General features: G+C 30.7%; 1 protein-coding gene across 3 annotated transcripts in view; it reads right to left on the minus strand.

The window, feature by feature from the left end:
- The window catches only part of LOC655640 (uncharacterized), a 145,874-nt gene that overhangs the window by 48,691 nt on the left and 71,912 nt on the right, over positions 1–25,271 (minus strand). Inside the window, exon 1 of one of the 3 annotated variants that reach the window (XM_008201459.3) lies at positions 5,887–6,076. The exons of the other annotated variants lie outside the window; for them this stretch is intronic. The gene's annotated coding sequence lies outside the window, so the exon portion shown is untranslated. Of the gene's footprint in view, positions 1–5,886; positions 6,077–25,271 lie in introns of those variants that run through there. 3 annotated transcript variants of the gene reach the window in all.

Here is a 25,271-nt window from a genome sequence, read left to right on the forward strand (position 1 = left end):
GTGATAATTTTCGCTTTATGACAATTTATGTATATTTTTTTATTTTAAGGAAAACTTCTTACTAGCCGCAGTTGTTTTTGCATAGTTGGCCAAAGAAACATTTCTTTATAATAAACGACAAGTTCTGTTTATGTTATCCTTTCCGTTATAAAAAATTTATTTCACTGAGCTTAAGTTGGAAAATTTTTTAATTTCTCATATACAGGATGACTCAAAAGTGCCGGACAAACTCTGTTGTTTCTGTGTGCTCAAAAAATGACAATATTATAGTTATAAAATTAGAAATATTTACGAAGTACGGCGTTCATTATTCTACGCCGCATTACAGTATTATTAAACAAATTAACAATTGTTTTTTTTTGTAAGAAATTTTTTCTATTAAAATATCTTTATTTGTTTTATCAGCATTCAGTTTAAGTGAATTTGTGGAAATAAAGTGTACCTAAAATTAATTAATAAAGTAAAAACGCTTAGGTTTCTATTTTTTTTTTCATTCTATATTAAGTTTGTTCCAGAGAAAATTTGGGAAAATGTCCCAATCAAATTTATAACATTTATTTCTAATTGCTTTTCATGTGGTGTGAATGTATTTTTTTTTCGATTTTTATATTTTTACTACATTATTATTATAATCAGTTTATTGCAATAGTAATGTTTATACAAACATAAATGAAGTTACATTCTCTCGATGTACGGCGTGTGATAATGAGAACCTATGCAGGATGTTTCACATGATTTTACGAGGCCTGTGCCTGTAAAATGCAATCAACAATTCATATTCCGAAACAAACTCGATTACAAACTTAAAAAAAATTATATAATCTCCTCTAATATTTTCTTCGTTCGTTCAAAAAATTGCAACATTTTTGTTAATTATAGAGAATTAGATAGACAGATTAAAATCATGTTCATGCTGTCTTTTGATAGAACATAGTAGATAATACCTACTAGTTTGACCAATTAAATAATAAGTTAAATGAGTATTTTTTAGTGTTTTGCGACTTTTGTATACCGATTTGCGTGCGTACTACTACTAGTCAGTACAGACGCAAGATATAAGTTTAATACACATAGTTTTTAATGAATTTTGCGAAATGTAACTTATGTTATTTTCTTTCATATATATTAAATTTAATTAAATCTACATTTATTTCAGATTTATTTTCTGAAATTACAGAATGTAGATTAGTTTCCTATGACTTCTTGTTGGATTTCCTTGGCGTGGAAACTAAAATAAACAAAGTTTAAAAAAACCCGACACAACAAAGCTTTATTTAAAAAAACACTACGCGTTTCAACCACAAAGTGGTCATCCTTAGGTGAGAATATAAACTAAACTAATTCTTACAATGTTCTGCCTTATATACTAATTTTGCCGACTTTCACTTTTCCTACCCCCGACTAATGAGTAGAGGGGAGAAAAAGGGATGGGGCCGTTGTCTGAATTCATAAGCCTATTTCTATTCTTAAAAATTTCAAGACTTTCGAAAGCGTCAAGAAATTTACAATTATTAACTACTCTAAGAATTTTTAAATTAGTGCTATCAATTCTATGGTCTTTTTCAAAAATATGTTGAGCAACACTTGATTTTTCAAATCTGTTGAATTTTAAATGTGCTAAATGTTCTTTAAATCTATTGTTGATTGACCGACGTGTCTGCCCAATATATTTTTGTTCACAATCTTTACAATTAATTCCATAAATCCCCGATTTTTCCAAAAATCCAATTTTATCTTTTGGACTTCCGAGAAAACTTTTGAGACTTGTGCCTGGGTTGTAAACAACTTGCAAGTCAAGATTTTTGAAAAACTTGATTTTTTTTAATCAGATGGAAACACGGACCCTCCCGCGAGAAGAATCGCCAAATCTCCTAGTGATGGCACAGTAAACAGCTTTGCATTTTAAGCTCCTCCTTATTAGTTTCCGAAGTAATAAAATAAAGAAAACATAAGTTGCGCCGCCAGAATACTAAACTCTCACGCGGTCGACTGTGCGAAGTAAAACAAACAAGATTTAATTTAGTGCCGAAAACGGGCCACAAACCAATTTCGGTATAACAAGTCCATTAGGTCCTGTTTTGTGCAGGATGTGACAATTTTTTATGAGCCCGGAACATGCGAATAAAGCCCAGATTTACGTGGACTCGCATTATTCTAATGCAAACTCTACCTTAACCGCTTTATCACCTGTTTCATGTCAAAGAATATCGCGTTACTAGCTGACATTAGCTTACCCTTATCTGCTCACGCGCACTACGATGACAGATTTTATTATTACAATTATTATCATGAAACAACAACCGGAATTACTTTACCAAACAATACGCCACCACAAGCCTGTGCACCTCGGACTTAATTAAACATGTCCTTTTACAGATAGCGCACCGAACTCAGTTGACTAACAAAATAGGTTTAGGTACGCCTCAAAAGCCTGTTTGATCACGGTTGTGGTTAATTCTTTTTTGCTCTGCGACTAGTGAAACGCACCTACACCCCTAACAGTCGACGCCCTCCTCAAAACTGCCACAGCTACTTAAGTCCCCCAACAAATAAAGTGGGAAACGCTTTTTCGAAACTGCTAATTATTCAAGGTCTGGGATTAAAAGTGCAGCAAGTGTTTTTAACAGGGGAAGCCTGAATGATGTCAACATATTCCGATATCCATTTGCATTTGAATGCTCCGGATTTTTTAACGGAAATAGCCTTTTTTTGGACAGCATATATGCGCAGTTTGCCCGAGTGTAATCAAGCTTTGGATTTTCTCCAGGGTCGACTCGTTAATCATTTTTTGCTAAAGCTTAATTCTGAAAATCCTCACAAAGTGAATAGTTAATATTTAATTAAATATAGACGTTGAAATGTAACACCTAAGAAATGTAGCTACATCTTTTTTTACTACTCAAATAAAGTAAAGCAAATAAATAATTACTTTACTTGAATAAAATAATAAAGAAGAATAATAATTCGATCGAAGTCTAATTCAAGCTTTTAACTAAACCCCTCTTAGCAGTTAAAGATTCTGTCAGTTATTAACATAATTAATTATGTTAAATTTTTTGTCTAGACCCAAGTAATTTTTCTCGGATTTTTCTTAGAATGATGTGAAAAAACTTGAGAGGGTTTCATTTTTGAAATACCTTATTAGTTATTTGATTAGAGAAACGGTAAATATCAAAAGAAAATAACAAAACTTTGACATTCTTCATTACTTCAATTTTCCTCATTTCTTTTATAAATTTAATGTTTTGATGATTTTTCATCTCATAACATAAGTCTGAAGCAAAATGAACTACTTCCAAACCGTACAAAAAAATCAACAAACTCATAAAAAACTAATTAAAACAAAATGTTCACTCTCCTAGACCTGAAAACATACAAAATACCAAGAGCTCATTAATAGTTTCGCCAATTTAGTGAATTTTTCGCACTCTTGAACAATTTTATAAAGATTTGTAGAAGTTTTAGACCCTTTTAAGATTAGTCGAAAACATGGCGAATTCTAAAATTATGTAAAGAATTTTTAGAGAAGATTATTACCATAACATTGTCTATAATTATAAGAATACAGTGGCAGAAAATGTATTTTTTGACTTAGTCAACTTTGTACAGAAACAATAATGATTAAAAAATAATCTAGAAAACTTGTAAACAAAACTATAATAAAGTTTTAAAAAAGATCAGAGTAAAATCAAAAAAAAATTCGGGGAAAGCATGTAGTCTGTTTTTTTTACAGTGTTTATAAAATTATTATTTTATGTAGAGTCTTGAAAATTATTCTAAAGACGAATTTAGGCGAAGAATTTATAAATGAATCAAAAGATTTATCAAAATTTTATGAATTTATCAAAAAAAAACAAGAAAAATTGTGTTTATAAAAAGAGTACAGAACGATGCTAAAAATAATCTGGAAAAATTCTAGACGAAGTATTGAAGGATTTTGAAAAGCGAATATAGAAGAAATATACTCGTAGAAAGAGTTTTTATAAAATAACTTCGGATACAGTCTAGAAAATAATTATTATAAATAAATATCTAGAGGATAATTTATAAAAGAAAGTAAAGATGGGTTTATAAAACAATTTAAAAGAAATTCCAGTTTTCAAATCTAGAGATGGCTACAGAAAAGACCCATCAGAAAATAATCTTTAGAAAAATCTAGAAAAGAATACAAAAAAATAAAAAAAATGTGGGAAAAATTAAGAATTGTGAAAAGGCATGGAGTAGAATCTAAGAGAGAATTTGAACAATGTAGAAGAAGTGTATATAAAATAACCTTGAGTAACGTCTAGGAAAGAATTGTAAAGAAGTCTCTGAAAAAAAATTTATAAAAATTTTAAATATAGGTTTATAAAATACTCTATAGAAAAGTCTAAAGCGATCTATAGAATTAGAAATGGATGGTAAGAAAAATCTAGAGAAGAGTAATACAAAACAATGCTAAAAAATAATCTAGAAAAACAAAACTATCGAAAAATTTTGAAAAGACGTAGAGTAGAATCTAAAAGAAAAATTGGAGAATGTAGAAAAAACGTAGAAAAAGCGTATATATTATAAAATAACAATTGCAAAGAAGGATCTGGAGAAGAATTTATAAACGGCACTAAAGATGGGATTACAGAATAATCTAAAAAAAAGTTCATATTTCAGATCCAGAAGGGCTTTAGAAAAAATCAGAAAAAAATAAAAAAAAATAATCTGAAAAATTTTATAAACAAAACTTGTGGCGAAACTACACGGCAATTTTGAAAAGACGCAGAGTGGAATCTAATAAAAGAGAATTTGGAAAATGTAGAAAAAATGTAAAGTTTTCATAAAATAACTTATTAATTTATAAGTGAGTGTTCATATAATCTATAATTTAATATTTAAAGTAAGTCTGGAAAGAGTTTTCTTTTGGAACTTAAATTGGAATTTAATCAAAATTACTTTGAAACTGAATTCATTGTAACTGAAAGTGCTGGAATTATTTGTGAATTATTGGAATTTTTCTGGAATTACTAGAACTATTTTTGGAGTTATCCGAGATTACTTGGACAGAAAATTACGTTGATTTTTTTAAAACTATCGGAATCTATTTGGAATTAGCATAAATTATAGAAACGTAAGTAGGAATTACAGAAAGTTATTTAAAATTAGTCTGGAATTACTGTGGAAATTACAACTACTGTAATTTATGTATGCCGTACGGAAATATAAAATACAGTAGAACTCGTTTAGAACGAAATAAAGTATTAATCTAATTTATTAAGAAAAAAAATTTGCATATACCTACGTTTAATAGTTTTCCTACAATATATCATCACTGTTAATTTTGTGGCAAAATTTAAAGTGTTTCTGATTACTTAGTGTGTTCATGTGTCTCTTGGAAACTTGCTGCAATATCGAAAATCATTATTGTTTCCAAGAACATCGCAAAAGTGCGTGTATATTCGCTATAACTGAGGTTTAGCGCTTTTTTGTCAAAAGCTAAATTGTTACAATAATATAACCGAGTTCCAGTGTATTTACCAGGAATAGGAAAACAAGAAGGCACGCTTTTCATTTAAAAAAAAATAGAAATTTGTTTTTAAACTTAAAAAAATGTTTAAAAATTGCTAATGAGCAATCACAAATAAATGAAAGAAAAGGATTCACAAATAGCTCATTTATTTTTGTTTTGAGTTTTTTTAAATACTAGAACGCTTTTTTCAAAAATTTTTAACATTCTAAATACCGTAGTCCATAAATCCAATTCACTACACTTCTGTATCCACTACACCCACATCTCATATCTGGTATAGGGTAAAATAAAATTTAAAAAATCACACATTAATTTCAAGTTTCTTATTAAGGTACAAGTATTATGAGCATTGAATTATGTATATGACTATGAAATTGTTACCTTACCTTAAGAGACAAATAAACAATTATACAAACATCAAATATATACAGGGTGTGTCACAAGTCACAACTGTATTTTGATCACGTACACACTAACAGGAAACGGGCTAAAAATTATTTCTTTTTAGAATTGCGAGAAACAGTAACACATCTTCACCTTACTTCATACAAACTGACCGTTATCTCATCAGGCCACTCAGGTTAAAGATAAAAGCTGCCCTGGAGGTCTTATGCAATTTTAAAATACATAATGAACTTTGCACCGTTCTCTTCTCAGTTATTCTATGCAGTATTTACGTTAACAATACTAGAACCTAATTTATTAATTACAATAACTTTTTTTCCCTTAAACTTTGTGTTTAATTTGAATATGAATTTCTTTTAGTGGCGAACCGCCACTGATTGTTTTGTTTTTCTACTCTTGTAATGATAAAAGCTTGTTAAGAACCTCTGAAAACGATTTAGCCAAATGTTTGCAATCGTAACAAACGGAAAGGATTGCTTATGAATGAGAAGCACGCAAAATACAAAATTGCATACGTAAACGTGCCCTCTGGGATCACTAAAAGTCAATACTCACAAAAGAGTAATTTGTTTAACACAATCAAGTGTGGAACGGCACAGTTGCATCAACAAACGACAAAAACCATCGAGTGAATCAAAATTGCAACTTTGATTTGTTGGATTAATGCTAGGCCGCTTTGATGCGATAATACATTCTCCACCCCTTAAGAAAACAAAGCTAGATTAACGGTTAAGTTCAAGGGATGTGACAGCTTTAAGGTCGTTGGTAAAGGAGAGGATGGATAAACAAACTTGAAAATATGGAATATTTTAACCGAGTTGTCCGATCCAGTTCATGGTTCGTCATCAAGAAGTTTTGAAGTTAAAATGTCATAAACTGCGGAGATGGCCCACATGGAGATAGATTGTTATGGGGACTGAGATGAGAATGCGGCGACAGGGCAAATGTGTTCATTAACAAGAGTGGCCTCATTAGTGGATGCCCATTCAGCAAGGGTGAGTTTTGCTCTAATACAAAGTATACACAACTTAGCTAACTGCAACTGCGGGATCAGCGAGGCTTCGAGACATTGTAATGTTTTGAAGAAGATTTGGCTCCGTGAAACCCACCTGCAACTTCTTTCACTTTGTGTGAGACGATGAAGATATTATGTTATTTATTGGTATCAAAAACCAAACTAAACTTTTTAAATTGTGTCTATTTAACAATGTTTTTCCCGAATGTTTGAAACTATCTAAGGTAATATCCACGTTCAAAAATCGCAATGTCAGCGATACTGCAAACTAATGAACAAAATTTTCGAGATAAGTACGTGTAAAAAATCAAACTGTCACTTTGAAACCAATCACTTATTCTCGAAAATTTAATTTAGTTTCAGATTAACAATATTAACATAACAGATCGATTGACTAACTTCTGTCACAGTTAGTCACTGATCCATTTTGATATAAAAACCACGGTTTTGCTGTTACGATGATTTAGCTAAGGCTTTTGATTGCATTACATACAAAATTATCTTAAGTGAAATATTAGTAGGTATGTTTTTTCTTCTAGTAGAAATTGTAGTTCATCTTATCTTCGTGATCGCAAACAAATTGTTAAATATAAAGATAACGTTTTCAGTTGCCATTACAGCTGATAGATTTGGTGTTCCTCAAGAATCCGTCTTGAGACCTTTGTTTTTAATTTATATAAGGCCTACCGAAGAGAACCCATTCAAATTGTAGACAGTCGCAGTAATGATAAATCAGTACATAATATTGTCTTAGCTTCAGAGAATGAAATTAAAATATGGTTTAAGAGAAATAGACTATCTTTTCAATAAAGATACAACAAAATTGATTAATTTTTCGTTACGGAACTTTGATGAAATTTCTAAAGCAATTAAATTATAAGATCTTATTTATGTTGATAAAAACACTCATAGGATCACAAGAAATGTATCTACTTACTAAAACAACTTCTACAAGTTGATATCAAAGTAAAAATATCTGCATTATTAATATGTAATTTAAATGTTGGAGAGTAATGCCGCACTCCAATTATTATTATTGTTTAAATTTTTTCAATACTTCTGTAATTCTGAATATTTAAATTTTACGGTGCAAATTGTTTAGTAAAAAATACTAAAAAATTTTGAGGAATTTAAGGAATTTTTAACCGTTTGTTTCTGTAGCTTATACTTTTTTAATTTGTAAATTGTTTTTTTTTCTTTTTTAAGGAGTGTGTTTCCTTACGTTGATTATTCATCAGATTTGTCTCATTTTATTACTTGTCTTTTTTTCCTCCAAAAAGGTACATTCCTTATTTATTATTGTACCAAATTTTATTAACATTAAAGATTATCCTTAATCATTATCATTATTATTATAGCTGAGGGCTAACTTACCTTTTAGCACTGTCATTGAATTATAGAGACTTTTTACTTTTTCCATAAGAAATTGGTAAATAATGATTTGTAATTATTTGCAAGACTGTGTTTATTATTCGCAAATGCATAAACATAGGGCAAGTCGCTTAAGTAATTATTGTAATGTAATGTAATTATTAAAAAATTACAAAGACTTGGAAAAACAAATCTAAAAAGTGGACACTCCGAAGCTGCTATCACATAACTAGTAGGTTACAATTTTTATACAATTAGGATACATTATTTTTCTCGATTCTTCAACAAGGAAGTTTTCTATAAATTAGGTTTTCTGGCAATGCAAATATTTAAAACAAATTAGTAGTTAGTATAATATAAAAAAATATTTTTCTGCATGTTTAAAAAATATCTACGAAAAAAAAAACAAAAGTTACATTTGACAAAATTCAAATGTACAGTATGTGGGGGAATGGTTTAGCAAAAATTTGAAGGTAAATAGAGAATAAAAAACCAATCAATCACTGGTTAATAAATACTTAAATAAATAAACAAATAAATAAGAATTAAATGCTAAAGATTCGATTGGAACATTTTTGAGACCCAAGCAATTTTACTTCATTGATTAATTTACACTTGATTTTAAGAAATAAAACAGAATTAAAGGCTATAGTAAAACAGATAATAAATTTTGTTACCAATAAAAATAGTTTCGATTAGTAATTAGCTGTATAATAATTGAATGAATTACAACCAATATTTAAGTTTAACGTTAAATAAGGAAGTTATAAACAACAGTTTCAAAACTTACCAGTTTCAATATTCAGTACAGAGTGATTTTTTTAAGGCATACATTAGAAACTTCTAATAAAACTAGAGCTTTAAAATTTTGTATACGACCTTTCCGAGTTCAACTAAATTATTTTCAAAATGGTTGAGCTTACAGAACTACGAGAAATTACTTTGAAATCTTAGATAGTAACCAAACATGTTTATTGCATTTTTTAATTTACCTTTTAAAACTGAGTAAAATTGTAAAATTTACCCAAGTTGTTGCTACTTCTGTCATAGTTTTTTACATACGACAATTTTTTTGTTAAAATTTTTAAAATTCTCATTTGCAGGGTTTATTTCAAATATCACAGCCCGTGAACCGTCTGTGATAAGTGAATAATTTTTTTTGTATTCGAAAACCAAAGGTTCGAAGAATCTTCTAGAATTTTCAAAATTTTCAGCTGCCAAAATTCAAGGCTAGCATGATTTTTTCAAAATGGTTATCAAAAATCGGCTATTACTAAGTTTTTCAAATGGATCGACCCTATTTTCTTAACGGAAATCGAAAGAATAATAATATTTATGTTAATTTTTATCAACACGTCCTATACACAAAAAACAGATTTTACTTTGTAATTTTTATAATTAATCAAGTAGACATTTCAAAATAATCAACAATTGTCAAACTTTTATTTAGTTGTTAGCTGGTTCACTATCGAATAATCATTATTTTTAAAATATCCCAGTAGCCTTGCACATTGACAGTTGACAATCCTAAAAATTTCAAAAGGGCCTTTGGTTATCAAATGCAATAAGAATTATTTACTTATTATAAAGAGTTAAAGAGCTGTTATATTTTAAATAAACCGCTGCCAATGAAAATTTTAAGAAAAACATTTTCATACTTTAAAAACTATGACAGATAAATACTAACAACGAGGGTACATTGTTAGTACAAGTTGGCGCCAATTTTTCATAGTTCCGAAAGTTCAGCCATGTTAAAAATAATTTAGTTGAACTGAGAAGGGTTGATTTGAATCGTTTAGATAATTTTAAAGCTCTACCTATATTAAAAGTTAAAATGTTTGTAATGTGGGCCTTAAAAGAATAAGCTTGTATAATGATGCCTTGTATATCAAACACCGTACTTCGTATAACAATGACTTATTTTCAGTAGAGCTGGTGTACAGAAAAGTTGTTCTTGGTGAGTTTTGTTAATATAGTATCGATGTGCAGATATGCTGACATAGGTATTAAGTTATATAAATTGCACTTTTTTATAAAATGTTCTAAAAAAACTATACAGAATGAATTAAAAGTGGAATTTTAAAATTTGTTTATATTCAGCAAAAATACTAATTAAACTACCACATGATATTGTGTTTGTTTTTAAATAATTAATTGAATCAGTTGCATATACGATCTTTGAAATATAAACATAATTAATTAATTACACACAAATCTATTAGGATTGAGGGTCTAACTTTAGAGACCAGTAAGATTTGTAAGTTGCATCGTTGCGGTATCCGAGTTTGATTTTGTAGCTTCACTTTCATTTTCGGAAGAATTTATGTAGTTTGGAAAAGGAAGTTTGTAATTTATGTGAGCTGTGTTTTATGTGGTGGGCAAATTTGTTGTTGTGGTTTTGTGTTCGGCATTTATGCAGAACCTATAAGTTCGTTTGTTGGTAACGAAACGAAGTAATTAATTAAAACTGAGTCTAGTGATCAAAGCGCCAAAGCGGTCCTGCTGGTATCGGTTCCCTATGAAATATTTCCCAATCGAGAAGTCTTCGCTTCAGAATAGGCCTCCGACCGCAAGCACAAAAACCCGTTTCAGCGGCATAAATTTATGAATTACGGCTATTTGTTTCGACTTTATTAAAATACAAAACACGAATTTAATATAGCTCTTATGATAAAGTCGGCACAATCTAATGTATTAACGGAAATTTTGCATGCTGATGAAGTTGGGAGAAGTTGACTTAAACTTTATATTAATTTTGTCTGGTGCGTAATTAAGTCGGGTCATGAAAGGAAAGGTACGAAGGTTTTCTTTTCTTTTTCACAACGGCGGTCCTCCAGGTCTCTTTGCAGCATAAATACATTTCTCTATTATGAAAAACACATTGAAAATAAATACTACTGTAACTTAAATTATTTCTTTCTGAACAAAAAATCGATTACTCACTAAACCACGTTAAAATTTGTCATTGAGTACAACACATAGGTATACAAATTCAAAACAATTTTGAGTAATTTGGAGTGATTATTTGCATGCGCGTAAGAGTTGCCGCTCCCAAATTTCATAAGCGCATGTATGTGTGTATACATTTCCATTAAATTAAAGCCACAAAAAGCTCCTTAAAATGCCACCGAATTTAAATAACAATGGACGGTGATGAGGCTTTTTTTGATGGCACGTTATAATTTTGTATGAAATTTGAGCTGTCCTTCGAAAATGAGCACCTGTCGGTGTTTTGATAACCAAATATCATAAATACATAATTAGGCAGGTGGCTTCAGAGAAGAATCGTTCAGCCAAAAGCTTCGGGGTAAAATATGCATGCATCTGAACAGGTTTCCGATGTAAATTTATCGCCCGGTGTTCGTGAAGTTTTTAAAAGTTTTACGGCTTTATTTCATTTCAGAAGCAATCATTTTTATACTCCATATAAGTTTTAGGAGGTCTTAAAAAAGTGGAGATTGGGGTTGGTTTTGAATGGACGTGGTTAATTATGTGTCGGGTAGTACGTCATAGATGTTTGTATGTCTTCCACTGCCACTCTAGACAACTTAAAATATTCATAAAAGGGAACAAAGAGAAGTTCTTTCTTGGAGAAAGAACTTCTTTTGTATAATTTTATGAGAATTTCAAACTAAGTACATTTGATGGCTACCGCCTAATTAGCTCTTTAAGAGTATCAAAGAAACCCATTACTATCAATGCAAAAGACTCCATTCACTTATCATGCCATTATATAAATCCATTAAAATATTACTTTGTGTCGAACTGCGATCTCTATCGGGGCAACCCTTTAAAACGGCGCCATCTGTCCTTTTCGGGCGAACTGATGGCAAATCCAATAGCAATTCCGAAGGAATATAACTTATTTGTATAAAATTCTAGTTGATAAAATTATCGACTCGAACTAAATTACTCTTGCAATTCACCATCGAGTGTTTACATAGGGCTTTCTCATCGCGTCTAATTCGAAATTTACGGCTTATAAATCAGCAAAACCAACACGAATTTATGATTTTACAACTGTGTTTTATCCGAAATTAAATTTCAATTTGATCAACATCACAGAAGTCGAGCACAAAACAATAACAGCGTCCAAAACAAAACTATCGCAAAGGCAAACTTTTCCCGAACTATATTATTATTAATTCACTGGTTAAATCGCGCAACTGGGATTTAAATAACCGAGCTTTTGCCCATAAATTCATCAGTGAAGTCACGTCCTACTTTCATGGTATGCATCCCGCTGGGTTAGTGCGGCTTGCATCAATTATCATTAAAAAGGGCGAAATTTGTTGCCACCCCCTTCGAATTAATTAATTTCAATTTTTGAAGGATAAATGACGGCCGCGCGTTTCCATCCCTTAATCTGCTGAGGATCGCGTAATTAATAGTTTGTTTTTGGGAATTAAACAGTTTCGAACAATTCGCAAAGTTTTCAAACACATCAAGTACACGTGTGCGCTTTCGTTACTCACTGCTGATGCATCCGCAACATCTTTTGAACGGTTAGAACACTGCATCCGCGGAATATGAATCTCTTTACCAACTTTACCATTGATAAAGTATGTTTAACCGGATGAGCAATTTGCCTCGACTCTGCATTTGTAATTATCGCCGTGACATGGCACGACGTCTCCTTTAATCAAAAGAAGTGGCATTGCGCTCCTACAGCAACTGACTGTTCAATCTAAAGTTGTGCATCAATGATCACAATGTCCAACGTCGAAATCCTCCTTTGGACGAAGCCGTTTTAATTGTTATTGGAGAGGTCTTGAGAAAATCGTATGAAAGTAACTTTTTGTTTTTCATTTAAACATTTTAGGTCAAATGAGTGCAAAATATGAATATAGCTTGGATATAGCATAAGGAAATAAAAAAACAAGTCCGTGAAAATTTTAGCACTCACCCCATATGAAAGGTATATTTTAAATCAGCAAGTCAGCTGCAACCTTTTTTTGAGTTTCGACGAGTTTTTATTAAAAGTATGCGGACCTAGTTCTAGAACAACTAGTTCTCTAAAAATGCAGGAATATTTCTGTCAAGTGAATACAAATTGAAGAACCACAAGTAAATAAACCACAAATTCGTAAAGAAATTAGTTGAAGTTCCAAGACACTAGATCAGAACAAAAGGTGCAGGAAGATTGAAAGATAAGACAAACTTGGAAAATTATCCATAACATAACTTGGAAATTATCACAGATAGGTATAGAGAATGCTAATACAGATCGATGCAAAAAAAAATCCTCCACCATTTAGTAAAGTAAAAATTGAGACATTCCATTTGAAAAAATTAAGATAGGGGTACTTGAACTTGTCTAAAATTAACCTTAAAATTTTTGGGTTTGTTAACACCGTTTCCAATTTTGAAGCCACCGGCGAACAGATGTAGGCTTTCTCTTTTAATTCTCTAAATATGATTTCGAAATCTCTAAAACCAAGAAAGTTATTTTTTTACGTGACAGGTGCAAATACAAAAATTTTCAAAAATTAAATATCTCAAAAACGGTTAAACTTAGGTATAAGGAAAGCTGATAAAGACTCCTTAAAATCACTCAATTAATTCAAAAACGCAGTAAAAAACATAGCTTTCAGTTATAAAAAAAATATAGTAACTTCCAGTATAACCGGAAGTGCCGCCATATTGAAAACGTATTCATTGAGCAGACCTCAGCGGATCATAGCTGAGTACCAACATTCAAATATAAGAACTTTTATTAGTTTAATATGAGGTTTAGATGGCACAGACTGTATAATCTTTAAAACACCACCAGAAAACTCAAATTATTTGGAACAACCAGTTATTGTTAAGAAGAACAATTCCTAGAAGTAAAATATACGGCAAGAATTTAAAAAATTTGGAGAAATGGTGATTATTTTGAACACCTCCTGTAGATCGGTTTTTTAAATTTCGACTCAAAATGTGTTTCGTAGAACACGTAAAAATTTCGTTTATTTTCAGTTGTTAAATAAAAATTACAACATTAGTAGAACCACTAGTAAAAAGTAAGTACATGTAACTTTAATAATCAGAACTTAAAAGAAAGATAGCTAAGGTAAGGGTCATGTTATTTAACAAAATTTTTATGGGGTTGTTAGTATTTCAGTGCAACACTTTTAGAAGTACACCAAAATGTTCCCTTGTCAACAGAAATTGACGTGTCCCAAGTTTTTCTTTTTCATTTATTTTCGGAGACATCCAAAATGGCCCGTTTAAAAAAATTATAATAACGACTTTATTTACATCAGGAAAGCAAAACCCATTTACAGTAAGATTACACACTTAGGATAAAAAAGAAATTAATAGAAGATTCAATTTCTGGCCAAGGAACCACAGTTTTAATATCACAGTCTTTACATACTCTATTAAATAAATTAGTCATTCATGAGATTGAGGAGATTTATCCGTTAAGTTGGTCCTACTCGAAACTGAATAGAGTTTAAACGCGGAACAAAAAATTTAACATAATATTCAATGCCCAAAGAACAGTCTATGCAAGTATTTATAAAGTTATACAAAAAATTAATAAGCATTGAATATAAACTGAGTAAAATACACCAAATTTGTAACAGTTGATCTTTTTTCATAAACATATTTTTACACTTGTAGATACTGTCGAAAACTACACCCGTTTTGAAAATATTGGGAAACGTCAAAGTTCGCAAATTTAAATTATAGCTATTTAATGTTGTTAATGAAGGCGATTCATAAACAAAATTGTTTAAAGCACGAACGAACGATAGCGAGTGAGTGCCTTTAATAGTTAAGTTTAATAATCCCTCATTAACAAACGAGTTTATGACAATATTTTTTCGTTGACCGTAAACTCTTTTTTTGTGACAAAAGTAGAAATTAATTACAAATGAAATCAATTTTATCTTTTTCATCGCATCCATAAAGTTGAGACTTATAAAATACCTTCATCCCATGTTTCTTCATCCTTGTCCTCGAGGTAGACCATTTTTTAAATTTTCACTACTTTCCATTCACTTTTCCACAAAGACTATGCTACCAGAAGAGAATAACGCTAACTCCATACATTTTCAATCTCAAGTAAAAATTATGTTTGTTATAAAAACGTAGTTACCATTGAAAAAATGACATGCGAGTTATACCAAAAAAGGTCGCTATTGTGAAAAAGTGTATAATTGTAATTAACTAATATGATCAAAACGTCAAAATCCCAAAAACAGTTACTTAATAGAAAAGAGTGCATTAATGACGTCTATTAATACATCTTTTTTTTAATAAAATAATTCATTAATATCGAAATTAATAAATGGTCAACGAAAAAATATTAATAAAGAGCAACACAGAAATTACAATTTCAAACAAACAAAAAAACATAAAACAAATATCGACTAAAAGATACTTCAAGAAAATATTCAATAAAAAGTACTAAACTGGAGGTGATTACTTTGGTTGAAGTATGTCCGGAAATTTTTCTTCTGTCTTGTTTCCTAGTCAGTTTCCGAGCCTCTTTCTGTTTTTCCTTTTCAGTTTAGCTTTTATTCTCTCTCACCTATATTATTTTATTATTATTATTTATTATTATTCTCTACTAGAAAGGGATTTCAAAATCCTCTAACATTTGTCTTTTTTAACCTCTATCTTCTATCTTCTGCCTTTTTTCCTTCCCTTTTGGTTTGCGTATCTTTCTTCTTTGTCCAGTCTTCTCGTCTTCCATTCACTTTTCTTTGTGAACTCCTACTTCTACTATCTTTTCTCACCTCTTTATTATTTACCTTCTTTCTGTTTCTGCGCTGCCTCATCACTTCTTTCAGTTCTGTCTCCATTTCCACGTTTTATTAGTAAAAAAATCAAAAAGCATTTCCAGCCATAATTCTATAGAAACTTTTTTTAAATTAACTTAGGAATCTATGGCCTAGGCAATCACTCCTCAAAATCTTCCATCGGTTTTTCCACATATCTTATATAGTTAATTGTTTAGAATTTATTTTATCGAAGAAGTAACTGCCCTTAAGATTTCCATTACCATAAAAAACATACAAAACTTCTTAAAACAGTACTTTTCCTGTTTTTCTATTGCCATTTTTTGAGTAAGACAGCTTATAGAAAAAAGAGTATCTACTGGACTTCCATCTTATCCTAAACTATCCTAAATGGATTCCAAACCAGAAACTACAATTTTGAAAAATTGACCGAAACATTACACCCGGAATTCTTGAGGTGCGTTTTTCAACTTGAACAAAAGACTAGAATTTCTTTGGAAAGGCAGTGGTTACCATAGATTTAAAAGTGAAGTTTTTTAAATTTCTCATAGAAATGCAAATTTTTGGTTTAGTGAATTTTTTAAAATGTTTGAGTTACGAAGAAGATAGTTCATTAGTCACTAGGTAATGTCAGTGTTAAAACAAAACAAGTAGGAATATAGTTTTGAAACAAATGGCTCACAATAATTATAGGCTATAGAGGATTTTATATTGAAGGTACATTAAACTTAGATGGAAACAGCACAAACCACATTAGAAAAAGTGAAATGCAATATATTATTATTTATTCCATTACATAAAATGATTAAAATTGTGAAAAGAAATCTAAAATTGTATTTAAAAAATCCCCCTATATACTCCGAAAAATGATTTGCCTCAAAGGAATATGAAATGGCGAAATCCCTACTCTAATGATTAGACGAATGGCCCAAGTCGCGGATTACGATGAGACACTCATAAATTTCGTACCAGTAAGTGGCCTTAATTTGTAATTTTGGCCACAGCGGCAGATTAGGATCTATGGCCGGCCCGAGTTATAATTCAAGAGAACAACTTCATATTAGGATCCAAAAATTAATAAGCGAAACTCCACGTTCCCTGATATCGAGGTTATATACAGTTGTGAGGTGAAAACTCTTCATAAATTGTGTCATTTATGTTCGAGATAAAAAAGGAGATATGAGAAAATTTTGTCACGTCTGATTAAAAAACTCTAGCTACCCTTAGGGGACATGATGAAATCAGTGATAAACAAGAGAAAGACAGGCAGGTACCGTTGTCAAACAGTTAATTAGAATTTAGAGTTCCGTAAAATGAAGTGTGTTTTTATGTAAGATGCAGGATTCTCAACAGACAGCAGTTAAAATCAAATTAGTCTATAAATACTCCACGAAGGTGAATGAGAGAAAGTTCAGACGGGTGTTAACCACGATTCCACGTACCTATATGTTTACAGGCTGTTCGGTTTTTAAAATTAGCTACTAAACCTAAATAGTTAAATCTGTCATTTACTTTATTTATTTTATCTTTATACAGAATAAAAGCGAGTGTGATGAACTAGAAAACTTTATTTTTTTAATTTCAACTTAAAACAACAAAGTAAGAATTTTGTTTCAATATGAACGAACCTGCACAGGAGTTATACCAAAGGCCGTCGAATTTAAAATTGTATACTATTTTTCAGATTTCATCACTGCTTATCGGCCTTTTTTTTAAATTTGTCTATACCTAAAGACTCAAAGCAATTAATTAAGAGGCAATTGTATTAAACAAGTAGTAGAAAGAAAATCTAAAACGCAGAGCACGAAAACGAGAATTCTTGGTCTCTACATTTAGAAAGTAATGCAGAATATAGTTATTAATAACACGAGTGCGAAAACACAAGCTTAAATTTCGAGGGCTGTCGTTATAGTGAATATACGTTGCTATTGGAAACGTGTTTTAAAGTTTATAATCTAGGATTGAGAATAAAAAGAAGGCTTAAAATGTTACCAATAAAAAAATAAAATTTCGAAACTGTTGAATTGTATATTATAACGTATCATGCATAGCTTGTAAAAAATTTCCGAAAATGATGAGACATTTGATTTTCAACGAGTATAATAATAATTAATAACTATGATAATCTGATTTTATAAAGTTAACAATTAATGCTTACAAAAAACAGCCTGAATTTTTTATTTATGTCTCAGTTAGTTGTCAAGGTAATGCGTATCTGATTGGCGTTGCTGTTTTAGCTTAACTGAGGTTTAAGTTTAATTCTCTGTTAAATATATTTGTTTCTACAAGAAACATCTTTTAAGAAGGTTTTTTACAAACAAAGGGCAAAAACGAAAAAACGAATAATGAAACACAACCACACAATCAAAAAATCATGGCTATTGACATCATTATATACTTCTTTTTCGTCTTGTAAATTAGAAATACCGTGATGAGAATATTGACATAAAACAGTTCTCCAATCCTCTGATTCAGACAGATTTTTGGAAACTCTGAAAGATATAAAAATGTTGCTTCTAACTGTAGAATTGCTCCTTTTACGTGAAGAAAAATGACGTTTAGCTCAAGTAGAGTAAATTAAAGAAAAGACTGAAACTGGGGTCTTATTCAAAAACAATTTATGAAAAGGTGAGAAAAAAATCTGACCTAAAACCAAAAACTTTGATATAATGCAAAAAATATGTTTTGTATGGATCCATATTTGGCTTATATCATGAGATTTAAAATGTACTGAAGTAGAGCAAGCCTTGGAAGGGAAGTATAATTTTAACCATTTTTTTTCAAAACTTTCTGTTTCAAAGGATTCTAGAGGAAACTTAGGAGGTGTCCAGAAATTCTGTTTCTATGTTAGTAAATAATCGTTTAAAAAAATCGTAGCAAAATTTTTCCCGAAATTCTGCTAGGCATCAATCACCAGTATTAAATATTTCCATTCCTCATTTGTTTTTCACATGTTAAAATAGCATTCCACAATGTAAGCTTTTTGTTGGGAGGTAAAAACCATTTCGGAATAATTTAAATTAAGCTAGGAATCAATCTTTGAAAAATCCTGATCTGTCAATTTTTGACATGTGGCTAACATTCCGCAAGCATGGCCTGCTCTAATTTAGTTTATTTTCGATCTCATGTTATATTAAAATAGCTTTTGGATAATTTGAACATTTAAGAAAAAATGTAATCTATGTCATTGTTTCGTGTTTTAAATTCGAACTTTTTCAAGTCTTAGATTACATTTCCAATGTTAAAAGCAAGCAATGCATTATGAAAGAAAATATATTGCAAGAAAATTTAAGATGTTTTTTTTTTGTATAAACCTCAGCATTTGGGAAGATACTTTAAGATAAATAAACAGAATTTAGTAACGAATTTAAGATACATAATTGTAAATTCGGTTAAAGGTTAAAAGATTAAAGATTAAAGGTTTGTTGGAAACGGTAAAAATGGTAAGATCTTTGGGAGAAAAAAGTCTTTTACACATGGATTCAAATATTTATTACTTTTGCATGTTGAGTTGGAGAAGATCCAACGTTACATATAAGAAGAACTAGAAAAATCTTTTCCTTGAGCAGAAAACACTAATAAACTTCGAACCTTAACTACAGAACAACTTTTTATTCAACCCTTGAGAAATATCAAAATTATATTATCACCGATTTAACAAAATGCGGCTACCTATAGAAGAGTAGGTGCAACACAGAGTAAATGTGAGAAAATATCTAAAAGTTATTTGAGCAAGTCATACAATTAAATAAACATAAACAAGAAAAGTAAAATTTTTAATTTTTAAAGAGATTTTCTTAACGAAAGATCGTGTTCTAATTTGGTAGTTTGTTTTTGCTTTAACTAATTTAACCAAACCTTATAACCAAATTACTAATTATTCTAAAATTGTTATTCTGGCATAATTAACATTTCTTTAAAAATAAAGGCCCGAGGTAAATCACTTCCCCTCTAATTTTTTTTATTTTCATGGTGCCTACACATTTTTTTCTTTCGCTATTTTAGAAATCAAAAATAAGTTGGGTACTGTTTAAATTTTTTACAAAGTGGTAAACAAGATTTGAAATTCATTCATCATTCATCAATTTGTGGTATCCATTGTGAAATCAGCTGAGCAGATGAGAGGGCAACAATATTAAAACTGATACCTACGTAACAAGAAACTTAATACTTTTGCAAAATAAAGGACTGAACAACTGTGGGATTTTTCTGTGGGAAAAAGCTAACATGCAGAGACCAGACCTTTGCTAAATTAATACAAGAAAAAAGTATTGGCTCCGGCAACTTAGTAACACTGATGTAATCAGCAATTTCACAGTATTTTTAAATCTGATAACATTGGTAAACTTTCCATCGATAACTCCAAGGACTTGTATCCTGAAGGTCAGTTCCAAACATAAAAGAGAATAAAATATAAGTAGTAAATACTCCCCTTTTGAGAAACGCTTCATTAGCGGCAACTGATATTTCCCTAAGCAAACGTTATTTAATTTGCTTCATACATAAATGATTGGAGACAAAAAGAGCGAACTGTAGTGAATACCGTTTTTGTTGATTGTGGAGTGGTACACATATTGGGCGTAATAAACGGGTAGGATTTCTAGGTAGTGTAATTATTATTTCCGATTATAAACGACCCCATTTCTCTGCGATCGCAACAAAAAAATCGTGTCGAACAAAACGAGGCGGCACAAAGCCCGGGGTTAATTGAATAATGGCCAGCGATATTTTAGTTTTGATTCGGATTGGTTTGTTTGGCAGTGGAAAAAGTAGAGGGTGGAGTAGTGCAGTGCGGTCGCTTTAATTAGACTCCCTGCGCTCGTTTCTTAAAATTCGAGGATATTTCATCCCCCGTGAAGAGGGTCGGCTCGTTTCAAAAGGCAAATAACGGATTCTGTTTGTAGTTCAGCAGCGGTTTAAGTGCAGTTATAGAAATAATAATCATCTAATAATTTCTTACGGCGTGTTTGCCGGAGCGTAAGGCCGTAAATCCGAGCCCGGCGTCAGCTCCACTTCCAATAGGGTTGGATATGAAATATGTTTAGAATTTTCCGCTTCAAGGCCCGATTTTTTTATACATGGGTTATTGTCGTCTGGTACCTGCGATTGCATTGTGGCCAGTTTTCTGTATCTCTGATTGGATCAAGGGGAAACTGAGAAGGGGGCTCAAATCTCGCGAACATGTCGGGGTGGATTAGGCACGAACGAAAAACAGAATTTTATCAATTACGTAAATTTGAGAGTATGGAATATTGGAAATATGCTTGAGGCAACGAACGAGAATGTAACATGTAATCGGATTCAATTTGATCAAACTGATAGATATGTAGTCGATATTACCTCCCCGAAATTTATGGATATAAATTCCGAATGCTAAAAGTTGGGCAAAAGAACGGAAGGGAGCAAATTGGCACCGGAGGGGAGCTGAAAAAATCGCGACTTATTGTTTTCTCACAAACTCTCTAATTACGACTGATTTTAATTTGAAATCATTTTGATGGCGCAAACTTTGCCTAACGGTGGCAACAACTTGGTAGTGTTCATTAAAAGGCAAGGTTCGCGTTTGCTTGGTCGCAACAAAGAAACAATTAAAAATGTGGCCGGCTTCATAAATAGCAATTAATCGTGTAATGTTTCAAGAGATGATTCATTTGCGAAGCCCCACAGATAGACAAAAAATCTCGGAATCCGGAGTGCCTGCAGGGATTAATTTAAAAGGTCTTAATAAAGGAAAATGGGAACAGAACAGTCTGGAAAATTTCGTATAATAGTAATGGAGTTGAAAACTAACTGATCGAAGAAAAACTCGTTTAGGGCACAAAAACCTAACTGCTTTTCTTTTTATGCGGAAAATAACAATAAAGTTCTATAAGTTGGATGTGTATTTTTGCTCAAGCAAGAGGAATAATATCACACCATCAATTTTAAACGCCGGGAATAGTTTGCATTTTAGCTAGTTGTAAAAGTACAAATGGAAGAGCGACTATAAGAAATCGAAAAATTCGGCAAATGGTTATTTTATCATAAAACGTTTTTCACAAATGAGTTACGTCAATAACAACAAAACCCAAACATCGAAAATTTAGGCAATGACAACCGAGTGGACGGTCAATTTCATTAGAAATGTTAAAAATTATAAAAAGGACATGCTCCATTAGTAACTACCAACATCTTCAGCTTAAATTAAAATATTAGAGTCACGTACAAACCAACCTTTAGATAGGAAATGTCTTACTGTTAAAGTACTAACTAGCACATAGAAATAGTACCATAAATACGAAAGGTATAGAGGAAAATTATTGCTTCTAACCTATAAAACAACAACTATTTAAGTACATTTTAAAATTAGTTTTCTCTTTGAATTGGTGAGTTTTCTTGTCGTTGAGATTTAGTTTACCACTATTCATTTCTTCTACGGAAATTCTCAATTTTGTACTCTATTTCACTCCAAAAAATTTAAATACGCTGTTGCCATTTTCTATTAAGGGAGAACTATACTGAGTACACTGTCCAAGCGGCTGTACTAATGCAGAAATTTGAAACTCACTTTTTAAGAAACATGATACCTTAATTCGTTTTTTTACAATAGGATGTCATATCTCGTTATTGTAATTATTGTATTAAGTTTTAACGGGTTAAATAGATTAATAATTTTAATATTTTTATGGAAAAACCCACGGTTTAAATGTTTTGAAAAAATACAGTCATATATTAAACAAGTTATACAGGGTGAGTCATTGATACGGGTGTGCTTGATTGCACCTACACTGTCAAAGATATCGAAATGAATCAAATATCACTGCAAATGGCAAGTCAAAGTGCACGTTCTAAAATTATTTTGCTCTATCTATACAAAGTGTTTCATTTTTACAGTACAGCCTTTAAATTATATTTTTCTAATTGGCACCCCCTGTATATTTGTACATATTTAAATGTGCACTTTTTTACGCTTTATAAATCAGTTTAGTTTTTGCAATTTGCTTTAACCATTCAGAAGTTATTTAATTTTTTCTACAATTTTGTACGTCTGTAGGCACATAATTAAAAAATCGCAGTGCGCTTGATTTTCAAGATATTGAGTTGCGATGTTGTCTGTGGGTAAACAACTCTCAGAGGTATCTTTCGGCGACAAGACTGTCCATCTGTATTGTAGCATTACCATGCTGTGACACATTCATTTTGGTAAACTTTGAAGAACCTTAACTTAATTTTTTCAAAGAGCAACCTTTGTATTTTATTATTAAGTATTATTCAGCATCTCATTTTACATCTTTTTCATCTCTTTAATTTTCTTCCAAAAGTTGATAGTTTCGGAGATGACTCGGTTTATCTAAAAAATGCACATAAAATCCCTTGGATACCAACGTAGTGTGCCATGTAAAACAATACATTCTGACATAAGAACATAAGACTGGTGTTTTTTGTGCGTGACGTTTTAATTTTGTTGTGAAAATTAATTTTTCATGTAAATTGTATAACACATCTCATCGAGATATAACTTTAATTTTGATAAGAAATCATTAAATAAAAATGAAAGGGTACTGCGATTTTTTAATAATGTGTCTACAGGCACACTAAATTGTAGAAAAAAAGTAAATAATTTCTAAACGGTTAAAATAAATTGAAAAAACTAAACTAATTTATACAGCCTAAAAAAGGAGCAAATTTAAATATGTACGAATATACAGGGAATGCCATTAAAAAACTATGTTAAAGGCTGCACAGTAAAAATGAATTACCCTGTATATGGCAAAATAATTTTAAAACGTACACTTTAACTTCCCATTTGCAATGCCATTTACTTTATTTCGATATCTTTGACATTGCAGGAGCAATCCAGCATGCTCATATCAATGACTCACCCTGTATAGAAGATCTTAAAAAAATGATCAAAAAAGTACGTTTCATTTCTTAATAAAATGACCAAAAAATGAGATTTTTCTCATTTTATTTTTAAATGACACGGATTTTCAAATTTATGTTCTGAGAGGCAGAAACCAAATTTTTCAAAATAGCTTTTAGTTTTTAAATTATATAGTATTAAAAATATTATGAATAGCAACCTACCATAATTATTTTTGTTAAGGAGTATGATTTAAAATTACAATGAATAGTCTACATAAAATGGATTTTAGGTGAGTAAAGATCTTCCGAACTGGTTATGAACTCAACACATAAAGTCTAACTTTTCCTCTCCAAGTAGTATGATACAAATAGCAATGTTACAAATAAAAAAATCACCCAATACAATAAATAGTCTCAGTCAACTTCAAAAACAGTTTCTTCAGTCATATTAGGAAGAATGTCGGTGTGTTTTGAAAATGTGTATAATTGAGACAAAACTTCTTTATTCCATAATTTTTGGGCAAACTGTGTATACAGTAAAGCCTTGTCCGGCCAGATAATAAAAAACACGGATAATTGAAAGAAGAATAAAACGCCAAAAATTCAAACAAATTACAAACCTGAACTGGTGCACGGACATCACCTAAAAATACAGATAATCGTGGTTCTACTGTATATATTTTATAAAATCAAAAACTCCTAAAGAACGAATTGTGAAGTACAAAGCTGATTTTAAAACGATTTGAAACAGTTAATCGAAATTGAAAAGTTTGATTTTGCACAAAGTTTTGAAACCTGAAGTGGTGCACCAACATCCCCTAAAAACACGGATAATCGAAGTTCTATTGTAATTATTTTATAAAATCAAAAACTCCTAAAAAAAGAATTGCAAAACACAAAGCTTTAAAACGACTTGAAACGTATAATCGAAATTCACAATTAAAACTATCTTTTAAATTTTCTTTTGCGCCAAGGTATTAGTAAAGGCTACAAAAAGGAGATTTAAAACTTGGATCGATACTTGTTTCACGTAGCCATGTTTAAAAAAAAATTGAAGTTAAAAAAATTAAATGAGAAAGAATTGTGAAACACAATGCTGATTTTGCACGAAGTTTTGAAACCTGAAGTCACCTTTTTAGGATAATCGAGGTTCTACTGTATACATTTTATAAAAATATTTGAAAATAAACTTTGAAAAATAAAAATATATAATGACGAAAAAAATGGAAAAAATTATCCGCAAATTAAAAATTGAAAAAAAGGAATAAAAATGTGTCGTAACAAGTTAAAACAGTTGTGAGCATGAAACAATAAACTGGACAGAATTTTGCTTTTAATTTTTAGTGTATACAGATTTCATTTATTTATTTATACGGACTTAGATTAGCTGGAAAAATAATTA

This window comes from Tribolium castaneum, chromosome 2 (assembly GCF_031307605.1).
Source record: "Tribolium castaneum strain GA2 chromosome 2, icTriCast1.1, whole genome shotgun sequence".
In the NCBI taxonomy this organism is placed as follows: domain Eukaryota; kingdom Metazoa; phylum Arthropoda; class Insecta; order Coleoptera; family Tenebrionidae; genus Tribolium; species Tribolium castaneum.